This window comes from Takifugu rubripes, chromosome 4 (genome assembly GCF_901000725.2).
Source record: "Takifugu rubripes chromosome 4, fTakRub1.2, whole genome shotgun sequence".
Lineage (NCBI taxonomy): Eukaryota > Metazoa > Chordata > Actinopteri > Tetraodontiformes > Tetraodontidae > Takifugu > Takifugu rubripes.
Window position 1 is genome coordinate 7,784,100 of NC_042288.1, and position 12,431 is coordinate 7,796,530.

The window sequence follows — 12,431 nt, forward strand, 5'->3', positions numbered from 1 at the left end:
TCACTACCTGCATGTCATTACAAGTCTCTCTCCGCTTTTCCCCTCCTGTCGATTTCCACGTTTCCCTCTTTTCTCATCTAATCGGCAATTCAAATTACCTGAACGCCTAATACCTCCTTTTAGCGACGCATGAGTGGGATCAAGTGAAGAGAGTCAAGCAGTAGATTAATTCACCCAGACACACACAGCTTTAATAAACAGCACTCAAAAAGGATGTAATAAATTCCAGCTGCACTCCTCCTAGTGTGTGTGTGTGTGTGTGTGTGTGTGTGTGTGTGTGTGTGTGTGTGTGTGTGTGTGTGTGTTTATTGAAAAAACCTGGCAGGTGCTGGTTTGAATCAGCAACATCTGGAAGTTTGAAGTGTGGAGAATTAATGTCAGGCTTCAGAATGTCTCGTTCTCTTGTCCTGGCTCACTCTCACAAACACACACGAACACACACACACACACACACACACACACACACTTAGAATTATTCAATTATGTGTGATGTGAAGGCCATTTTCTGCTTGTAAAAGGTAGTGTAATTAAGATTAATTACTTGCACGTTACTTTCTCGTGTAATTACCACAAGGTTGTAATTTATTTGATAAAAAAAAAGGTCTGGTCCTTTGAAAAACAAGCATGCTCAGTCATGTATTTCCAGGGTTGTCCATTACCGGATCCTCAACAGACCAAAAGTTGAAATTTCAAGGTGTCCCCCTCACCCAGTTTGTGCCATCCCACAACATCTCAACATTTTCTTTTCTGCTCTTTCAGTTTCAGCCTTCATCTCATCATTTAATGCTTTCATACAAAACCACCTCTTTTGCCAAATTACCTCCACCGAGGAGGTTCAGTGACAGCCGGCTTGTGTCTGTCTTTCTTTGAGCAAAATAACTCAAAACGTTGCAAACGGATTTTAATGAAATGTTGATGATGGGCTAATGTGGGGAAATGAGCCGCTTAGTCTGAGCACTCTGAGGGCTTTTTCCACCAATGCCAATAATGGCAAAACGTGCAAAATTAGGTGTCTTCTTTCGTGTTTCCTTGAGTACAAAGCTTTTGATTATTGCATAGGAATGATTTAAAAAGCCAAAATGTATGAACTTTGTGTAATGCTGTGGGGCTGCGCAAACACAGTCCAATTGGTATAGTGGGAGAGAAATAAAGTTTATTCTGCTTTTATTTCAACTACAAGTGTCTGCGTTGAATACAGAGGAAGGGGAGAAAGAAGAGGGAGTGAGGCTGAAGGAAGGAAAGTTTGAGGGGAAAATCCGTTTTTGCAACGCTGCACTTTGTAGCCGTGCGGTTGCTTTGTAGCTGTAATGAAACAGCAGACTGTGGAACTCGACTTCTGGAAGCCATCGAGGGCCTTGCCTCAGACACACATGCGGACACACACGCACAGTTTAAACAGCCACGCTCACATACACATATATGCACCACCGGCCACCCAAAGGCCTCTGCCCTGCCTAACTTAATGAAAGCCTGTAAATCTATTTGTGGAGCTATCAAAAGGGAGGGCAGGGTCATTTTACAGGATTGTTCTCACAGGGTTTAACTCCTAAATATATATATATCTATTTCTTTTTCTTTATAGCTTTTCCTCCAGTGTCATTACAGGCAAAGTGCTTCAAACTGCAAAAAAAGTGTGTTTTGGTGTGAAAGCAGAGATGTCACATTTATTTTTATGTCCAAGTTGAGCTAACTTAACTCATTAAGATCGTAATATAAGGTGAAGTGCAGTCGACCAAGTACGTAAAAACTGTTTAAAAGGAAGGCAGATTTAATAATGTCTCAGGTACTGGAAGATTCCTGTGGTGCAAATGAGATCATTTTCTTATCATCACTTCTCTGATCACGTACACATTGTTGGAAAAAACTTGAGCTCATCTGCCGAAGAACTTGTAAAGATAATATGATTTTAAAACAGGGATTTCAGAGGCAACGGCAGCAAAAATCTTTCCTAGGGCCTTTCCAGAGTCTCTGGCTCAACTAACTAAGTTGATAAATGAGAAGAAAAGGCAAGAGTAGAAGCACCTCCAGAGGAAACTGGGTGGCAAGGAGAACAAACACAGCTGGGGAACAGGTGCTGGGGGGGTTGCCAACAGCTACAGAACCAGAGTCTTCCACCCACTCGTGCCATTGTCACAGGAAGCTGGATGGATGGAGGCTCCTTCGGCGCCGTAGCTGCAGAGCTGTTATATAATCCGAGTGCGCACACAAACCCAGATTAAACACACAATATAGCAGCCAAAAATGCCCATAAACACAAGTATTTACCCTGGTTTTAGCCACAGGCTTTCATCCCTGGGAGATGTAAATACATCATGAACATTCTCTTTTGTCCTTCAAATCATTGTTTCAAATACGACGTGCATGTGCAACAGTCGATTGATATATAATGTCCTGTTTGTCAAAGAACGGGTCAGAAGGGTCTCTCTCTCTCTCTCTGTGGTGCTTAGCCTGCATCTTAGCACATATCTGTGTGGAGGAGAGACTGTAAGCCAAACCAGCAATAGCATGTGGAATTAATTAGACTGGTAAAAGCCTCTTGGAACAGGCAAACGATGAAAGGGAGAAATAAAACAAGCTGAGGATGAAAGAGCAGAGGAAAAGAATGAAAAGAGGCAGAGGAAGTGAGACCAAGAGCAACTGTGACAGAGTGGTTTACTGGAGATCCAAAAGATCCGTGAAAAACTAGACCAGATTATGGTTTACATTTTGATTTAACGTGGAGGACCATGAGGGGTGTCGTAATTACATTTAATATGTGTCCCATTTCAGGAAATAACATCAGGAAAAAATGCTTTTATTTATTTGGACTTTTAATAAAGTTGTGTTTGTGTTTCGCAGACAGAGGAGAATTTAATTAAAAACCGGCTTCCTTTTTTTTTTTTTTTTTTTAAAAAACAAGTTCTCTTATTTAGATGCTTTGCGGACCAATCTTAGTACTACTTTTGGTCGCAAGCACAGACACACACACACACAAACAGATGCATGTATCTCTGTCCTGCGGCAATAGAGTAAAAGGAGTGAAAAGCAATGAATAATAAATAAGATGAATAGACTTTTTAATTATTATTAGGTCCGGGCCAAACCTCCCAACATTACTGAAAATGTGCACATGTGTGCAAATGCATGTGCACGTGGAGTGTAAATTGTCGTGTGAATGGTGTGTGAGCGACTTTTGGCTGAGGTCGCTGAAAATAAACCAACAGCAGATAAGACAGCAAGACGCTTCCGCAGAGAATGACTCATATCTGCTCTGAAAAACAGAAAACATGGGAATTGCCCTTTATTAAACCACGCTAGCTTGCTTTCCCCATGTTGTATTATTCTCTGTTTCTCATTTGTCGAGCCTTTTCCCTCATATCTCCTTTCGATTGCATTTTAATTCAAGTGTGACGTGAAATGCTGGTGTTTACACACTGATTGAGACGCCGCCGCCATTTCCATCTCTGATCGCCTGTTTGCTGTCGACAGTATCTCGTCTTTATGCAAGAAGGAACCTCTGGCTATCGCCATGAGTCACAGGGTGAAGCCGAGCTGGATGGAAGCGGCGAGGCCACGTTCCTCCCTCCACACTGAAGGGAGAGGCGCAGATGAGCCATTTTTATTTCTGGAGCGCCGATATTGGATCATCTGCTGGAAGCGCACCATCTTCGGGTCTGTTGCATGTGACTGTCAATTTGCACATGTGATGTCCCGCTTTAGACCTGTCCACAAAGGCTTCGCAGGCCTCGGCTTGTGTCCTGTCACACATCTTTTATTATTCTGCAGCTAAAACAGCAGCAGTCACACACGTTTCAAAAACAGGTCTTGCCAACAGGGTTTATAATTAGCTTAACGGCTAATTTCCCGATGTAATTAAAACCCCGTGACACACGACAATCTTCCGTTTTAGAAACAGCAGGAAAGGGTTAACGTATAATAATTATGTTGGGCTTCGTTTAGCAGTTTTCATCGTGATTAACACATTTCAAATGTTTCGCTCCTACACCCGAGATGAACTTCCAGAACAAAAGAATCGTGCCCAACAAGTGTTTGTTGAGGTGGCCCAAGGCTGCTGCTTCCATTATAGGAGCAGGCGTTTAGTCACCTCACACTCACTGTCAGACTGTCTAACACGACCCACACATATGGAAAAATGTCCCATGTTTGTCCCAAGTTAACGTGTTATTAACGCTGTTCTGGTTCACTGTGGTACTGTGATGTTGTTGTTATAAAACATCAACCATACTGTGATGTGTCTGAGCTCACTGAGGTACTTTTGTTCTTTTTCCACTCCAGAATAAAGGCTAAAGCCTGTAAAATAAAAACCTCAGCTCATGTGAAATCGCTTCTATTGACGTTTTAATCGGAGAAATTAAATCTGCCACAGGCATGTTGCTGGCACAGACGTTTGAGTTGTTAGCTTTTGAGGATGAGGGGTGACAGTGAGTCTGTTCCCATGACCACAAATGTTCGATTTTAATATTCAGTTTCTTTAGATAATTGTAAAAACTGGACTTCAGGAACTCGCTAACCTACAAGTCCTGATTTACATGCTTCAGTCCATTTACTGGATTTCTTTCGGAGTACGTGGATATGATGACTCAAACTTGCTGGGCCTGTCAGCTTGTTTTGTTGAACGTGGTGTTAGTGTGGTGATGTTGAGGATCTCCATTTGATTGGAGGTTCCTTGCAGGCTTGCACAGATGGAAAATAACAAGATAAATAAGATTATTTGTAAAAACATTAGAGCATTGAGGGTAATGTTAAGGGTGTTAATCCAATAACCTCCATTCTCTGATAAAGCTGAATGCTTAACGTTGGGTTCTTGGTCATTGAAATAGTCTGATAAGTCTAAGTTGGGTTTTTATGGTCACATAAACGGGCCCATTTACTCAAATTGCTGTTTTGCAGCATATAATGCTATTAAATGGACCCAGAAATTGTTGGTGTAAAAAACAACATCACCTCAGCTCCACAATGTCAGAGCGGCCTCTCTTAATCGTGAAACTTTGTTTCAGTCAAATGTTTACGTGGCAAAATTCCAAGTTTTTGTCCCGAATTCCGAGAGACGAACACTTGTTACTAGCTTCACTCACTCACTCATCAGAAAATCTTATTAGGGTAATCATATTTACGATGTTATCTAGCCTCGTGCGTCGAACACGCAACCTTTCCCCCGGAGCTCCTCTCTTCGGTTTGACCCTCGTGTGTTCACACGAGCTGCTACATGCTTTAATTCAATCATCCCGAAGCCCGGAGCCTTGAGAAAATAATAAAACCTAATCGCTTTACTCTGCTTCTCGCTCCATCTCCATCAGACGAGGGAAAGATGAGAAGAATTCAGAGTTACTTTATCTCCAAAGTCTTTTTATTACCAGCTTCTTGTAACTTCATACAAAAATCAAGCTGTGGGCAAAAATCAAAAGACAGGTTATATTTATTAACAGGTCTGTGTGAGAGCGTATCGGCACGTTACACAGTCTTCATTTTTTATATTTATTGCAGATCCACAAAGCTGCAATATAGTGTTTGCTGTAGGGGAACGGACAAAACAAGAGAAAAAGATGGACTCCAGCGTATCTGACTGAGTGATAACACCATCAGATCCGCCTTTTATTATACCGCAGTGCTCTGCTGCATTGTATTATTGCGTTTTTATTTTATATCTGCTACACCACAGCGAGTAAACTCTCCAGTCTTCTGTTCTGCTGCTGGCAGAGAGCAGGTTAAAGTACGTTCTGCAGCATTTCCAGATAACTTGCAACACGCCCAGGTCCAACCGCGCGCAGCTCCAATTAAAGAACAATTTAGGTGATTTATGCAACGCGCCTGTGCAGGTTGCAGCATTTTCAGCCACAGTTTTCCCCGCTTTCCTGTGTGGGCGCAGCTGGTAAGGATGAAGAATCGGGGCGGTGGTGACACTAACAGCTCCTGCGTCATCTCCTGGTGTGGTTTCACTGAGGTCGTGAACCCATGTTTTGCTCTTTACCAGCCGTCTGCAGGGATATTCTCCCTGACAGCCACTTTCTGTCATCCTTGATGACTCCTAATCTGAATCAACACAATACATGCTTCTGAACTACCGCACTATCGATTCCACTATTGACTGACATGATGAATGCTGGCTGCCTCAATTACCCCTAATTGCTGAATTTGGATGAGGTTGATAAGGTCACCTCCTAAAATGACCTTTGTCTTTTCTGTCTTCTGAAGCCTATTATCATAAAAAGGCTCGTGGAAATAACAGCTGCCATTGCCGGCAGGGACAAATGAGTGGCTCTAATCTGGCATTTGAAGAGGAAAGTGTGATAAAATGTGTGTCACAAAAAAAAGCAGCACATTGGTGCCGGTTCTGGTTAAATCCCCCGTTCTTTTATCACAGCAACCGCTCGTTGTTTTAGAACATTGTTTGATATGATGGAATACAGAATAATGGAAAAAGAATCATTATAATAAATCCCGTGCTTGTATCTGCACAGAGTGGTGCACCCATCAACCTCCCACAACCCCCACAGACACAGAAAACAAGATTAGGATTAATTCAGAATCTTAATTGGCAGAAGGCGTTTTTCCTTTTACAAGCTGTTATCTTTGTAAAATGTGTCTGTTCTTTTCTCTTATTTTAACAACGTAAAAACAACCCTCATCCAAACGAACCCCTCACAACTGATTAATTGGCATTCTCAAAAGTCCTCAGTTGAATTCACTCTAAGCCCGGCAACAAATACGAATATAACCTTTGTAAAATAAAACTATTGAGGATTGACGCCCGCGAGCGTGAGAAGAACCAGTATTGTTTACAGCTTTACTCCGAGGCTAACGCTAAACAGGCTAACGTGTGACAGGAGGTGCCACATCTGGTGCAAATCCTGCCGCAGGAACAGGCTCGGACAGAGTTTCTGGTCCCGCGTGTGTCCTTGGGATCCGTCCTGCATAGGTGTCGCTACCTCGAGTGTCGTTTAAACAATAACTTCTGCTATGTGTGAAATCCGCATAACAACTGGCACACACAAATGCCCGACACACCTCACACCTCATACACACTCCTGCACATTTCTCAGTTACACACACGCGCGCGCACACGTTCAGCGGACAACTAATCACAAACCTAAGCAGTGTTTTGAGCCTCAGATTAAGATAACATGGCGGGGAGGATAAACCAGCTGTAAATACATTTTTAAAAAAGCAGAGCGCCGGGCTGTTTCTGCTGCACACATCAGGTTCCCAACACTGTGACCTTATCCGCTAACGCACAGAATCCCACTGCAAAAAACAATTATCCCGCAGGAAATGATAAAATAGGTTATTTCATGGCCTGTTGGTTAAGTCGTGGCGTCCCTGTCAGCTTACTCTGACAACAGCTGTCAGACATCTTTGTTATTTACTGCAGAGCCTCCAAAAGGTGACAAAGCAAATGTGGAATAAAGGACTTCCCGGATAAGAAAACTGCCGGGTTTTCATTTCTGGACCAGGCAGCACCAAACAAAAGATTGAATTACATTTTTATTTCCGGAGCCAATAAATGTAAAAATAAAAATACTCCACCTCTATTAATTTTGAAATACTGACAGAGCAGCTTGACTATAGCTGAGTCTATAATAAAATCACCATATGTGTGTTTATGATAAAATGGCAGCAGCGATCATCGTTAGCATTAACCGGAGATAAAACACGAGCTTTGGGCCATGTAATAAACAAGGACTTGAAAAGGGTGGGTCATAACAACATTATTTTTTTGGACCAATAAGCGGAGTAAAAAAAGGATATTAAAAGCTTTTGTCTTCATAATTAGTAAAAATATCTGCACAACTTGAAGCTGCTGCCAAATGTTTAATGACTTGATCATATTTCAGACTCACCAGTTTAGGAAACGCGAATAAATAGATATCTGATGAATATCTATTTGTCTTTCCATCCATCCATCCATCCATCCATCCATCCATCCATCCATCCATCCATCCATCCATCCATCCATCCATCCATCCATCCATCCATCCATCCATCCATCCATCCATCCATCCATCCATGTTATGAAGTGTGTATAGAAGACAGTTTTTTTATTTATTTTCACTGTTGTTTCATTTTGTTCTCAGTGTTGCTGACTGGCAGCTCAGCAGAACCATTCAGATTTCAGAAACTAGATTTTCCAGCTATCGATCAGAATGTCTGACCTGCCAGCAGATAACAGTAAATGTAAACCTTTATTGGCAAAAATGCCAATTAGATGCTCTCGAATCCTAAAATGTGTGTCTGGATCTGGTTTCTCTCTCTGCTTGTCGGCAATCTTCATGCGTTTTCCTCCACAGTAACACAGAAGCTGTGATAAAAAGGAAATGCTTAAAGGAAATCTGTGACCTGGGATCAGGTGATATAAAGGGGAATACATTTACACAAAAGGTAACAACATTGACACTTTCAGCATTGTGAAGAATCTAGGTGTTTTTTTTCTTATTTTTAAACTTTAATGGCACTGACAAATTCACTTAAAACTTAGGTTCAACGAAGCGTCTTTATTTGTCACCACTGTGGGCATTCGACTCTCAGGCAGGACTTGAACATCTATTCTTTCTCAGCCTGCAGTCCAGCGTGTCAGACTAATGGTTCCATATCACACACTGGTACTGACGCACAACCAAATAAACATGCGGACCTTGAACACATCAGGGCTCTTTACTACTGCTTGCAGAGGCTGATGGAAAAAAAACATTTTTCTTTCTTCCTCAGCCTTCTGCTGCAAGAAGAGTGCATGTACACACACACACACACAAATGTATGTGCACTCACCATATTTCTGAAACCGTCGTGTAAACGTGACAAAACAGCAGTCTTTCCAGGTTAGAATATCAGACGTGCAGCCCACGCTCTCAGAGCTGCTGCTGCTGAGACACGTATTTCCTGAACACAGATTCTGATGTTTTTCTCTCCCATTTTGTGCAACTATATAATCTGTGCTGCTTGTTTTGCATCATTTCTATCCCAGAAGTGCCAGAAAGGACAGCACAATGGTTAGCACTGTTGTCTTTCCTAGGGGGGGTCTGAGGGTAGATAGATGGATGGGAGGGGGGATGGATGGATGGATGGATGGATGGATGGATGGGTGGATGGGAGAGGGTGGATGAATGGATGGATAGGTGGGGGTGGATGGATGGATGGACAGACGGATGAATGGATGGATGGATGGAAACTGACTTTGACTCAACAACAACATTTTCAGCATCCATTGGCATCTTTATTATATTTGGGGAAAAGTAGCAGAAAAGGCTGCTTTCACCTGTATTAAGTTACCTGAATACAGTTATATCGTTGCATAATGAGGCCAAAATCGAAAAAGGAATCTGCTCTGCTCACATTTTTCTTTGAGATTGACTTTATTTTCCCTACACTTTTTAACAGTCTTGCCGGCAACCCCTCGTTCTTCATGGCCTTGGCTCTCGTTCACTTTGCCCTGACCTTTTACCCTGTAAACATTCAAATGGCAAGGTGACTGACTGGCTGTCCACCTTGTTCAGAATGGAACAAAATCACACTGGTAGGAGGCGCGGAGCAGAGGAAAGGTCACACAAGTGTTGATGTGAAGAATTACGGCAGAAACTAAAGTGAGGGGAGTTGCTGCAGCGGAATACACCTAAAACCAGGCACAGAGGTCATCAGGCAGCATAAAAAGATCAACGAATCTCCTCACATACACAGCAACACACCCCTGACAGCATTAAAGCTGTGCAGCAACACATACAGACTCACACAGGGATGTAAAACCAACACACACAAACACACACACAAAAGGCAAAATGGTCCACACACCCCATTAATATCTTAGTCCACGCAGGGGAAGGATTTTTCCACAAGGCGGCGTGCTTTTAAGCTGAGCTGCTCCATTGTGAGGAGTTTTTTCCCCTCACTTTTTCCTTTGAATTGAAAGGGAAATTAATTTTACGTGTAAAGACAGGAATATTAAACTTACCAATGCAACAAGCATGCATGAAATTACTCCATGAGTATTAAATTGCTTGATAATTTCGCGGTAATTTGTCCCCGCTTTGACTTCAGAAAAGGGCAAAGATGTCATTTTCTCTCTCTTCTGTCCTTTCTTTGCTCACTCGCACCCACTTATTTTACCCCCTCATCATACAAACCCCTCTGTTCCCGCCTCCTCTGGACGTTTTGAGCTATTATGAGGCCTGCTTTGGCAGCCTGCTGTGTGTTCATGTGATGCCGCTTTGTGAAAGACCGAGATTGAAGCTTTGTGGAAAATCTTTGGCTTCCCTCTTAAATACACTTGGTACTGTCCAAGGTCTCGGGAGGGAAGGAACGGAAAGGGGGGGGGGGGGGGGGGGGGGGGGAGGATAGGAAAGTTCTAAAGAGAAGAAAAATACCTCTGAATGGCAGCAAAGGAGGGCCCTGGAACAGATGAAATGGATGGATGCTGGAAGGGAAGGTCTTTGAGTTGTTGCTTTATGTCGGCCATAGAGAGGGAAGAGATACAGGAAGCAAAAGGTGGGGAAAAACAAAATGATCTAAAATGGGGGGTAGGGGGGTCGAGGACAATACTCAAAATCAGATAATCCAAAAGGAAAAAGATGCCCATTAGAAAAGGTGTGGTGGAAAATCCTCACTGACATGATTAAAGGGATTAGGTCATTTCAGGCGTTGTTGTTTTGCCATATGTTTTTATCAGTCCTGACCTGCGCTCCCGGTGGTCCGGCCACACGTTTCAACGTCAGGACCGTCCCGTTTATCAAGGCCTAAGCTGGCAACACACATGCAGACAAGCACTAAGTGAAAGAAGCTAAAGAAAGAGGGGGCCTAAAAAGGCTCCATGTTTGCTTTGGTGCCACATTTAGACCCCACTATCTCTCCTCTGCACCTTTTTCATGACACCCCTCCACCGAGGACACACAGACACAGACACGCTGATATCAAGCTGTGTGAAACTGACCAACCATGATGGAAGGCTGGTCTCCTTTAAAGTCAAGAATGCGCCATTGTTATTCCTCATTCATAGCCTGATGCATTACTGTTATTTATGTGGCCCTTTCACACACATAAACACACACGGCCCCTTTATCACATGGCTTTGATGCTAACTTCCTTTGATGATGCTTCATTTCCCATTGCAATTTAAATGATAAATGTTATATTTTCTCTCCAGCATCAAAGAATTAGAGAATGAGTGATAAAATCACAGTTACTAACAAGTATTGGTAGGTCTGGAGGTCTAAGAGCAACACTAACATAGAAAAAAGCAGAAAGAATGTTATCTTCCATGCATAACACAAACAAGGAATTTTGAACAAATGAGATTGGATTTGGTGTTTCACTGGATTAAATAGATCTTTGCTTTTATGACACATTTGTCGCCTCGATTCAAAGAATGGTGAAAAACGGCAACAAATATCCAGTTTCTTTTCCTCCTCCGAGGCTGCGTTGAACCTCAGCCTTTCACATCTCGTCTCCTCACTGTGACGGGACTGACCAGCTTATTAGCCTTCTGTTCCGCGTTCTTCAAGCCTTCATGTATTACTGCCCTTTCTGTTGCGCATTGAATTCATGAGGGCGTAGCTGGCGATGCTGCCACCGAGCTCGCTCAGATCTGGAGTGTAACCGGTTCCACTCGATTCCTTAAGAGGCTTGAAATTCTCATTTCATCTGCAAGTTCTCCAGCGGCGACACAAACAGTCTGACTGTGCGGCGCAAAATAGAACAGATAAGATCGAGATGATAATGAAATAGGTTCATGAAGTCTGTAGTCTTGGTTTTATTCTTGGCTTCTGTTTGGAAGAACTCTTCCCTCCTCGGGGCCACTGTGATATACTGACGGGGAAGACTGGACTCATATGGAAGTGTTTAGCGTGCATTCAAAGCGCAAACCCAGGGGTGTTGCAACATCGCAGAGCTGATAAGTCATCATCGTTTTCAAATTTAGGAGCGGTATCAAAGTTCCCATGACCCACTTTTAGTCTGAAAGAAAACACTGCACACACATTTATTTAAGATGTGACCGTTTCTCTGGGGTCACAACATGGGCAGGGAATGTTTTCATTAGTGTTTCTCCCAGAGAGGAGCCTATATTTAAAGTCTGACGCAGAAAGCATGCGTGTCAGCATTTGTGAAACTAAAGATCAAGACCTCGAAACGGGTCACGGACCTTCACGGGCCAATTACACTGGCTCCCACCGTGTCACAATAATTGTCCACAGTTGGTGTTGTGCCTGAAAAAGGTTCAAAAAGCGGCAGAATAGACAAACTCACCTTGTGACATCACTAGTTAGCGTGATACTTGACTGTCCCATGGGGAGGCAGGGAAACAGAAGACAGACAGAAATGCAGGAGGGAGTGGAGACAGATGTGTGTCGGCCTTAATCTGAGAAGCAAATTAGCCCCGGCGGAGTCCAACATGCTAACTCAGATCCTGTGCACGTCTGCAGAGTCCAAACATTTTGCTGATACCTGAA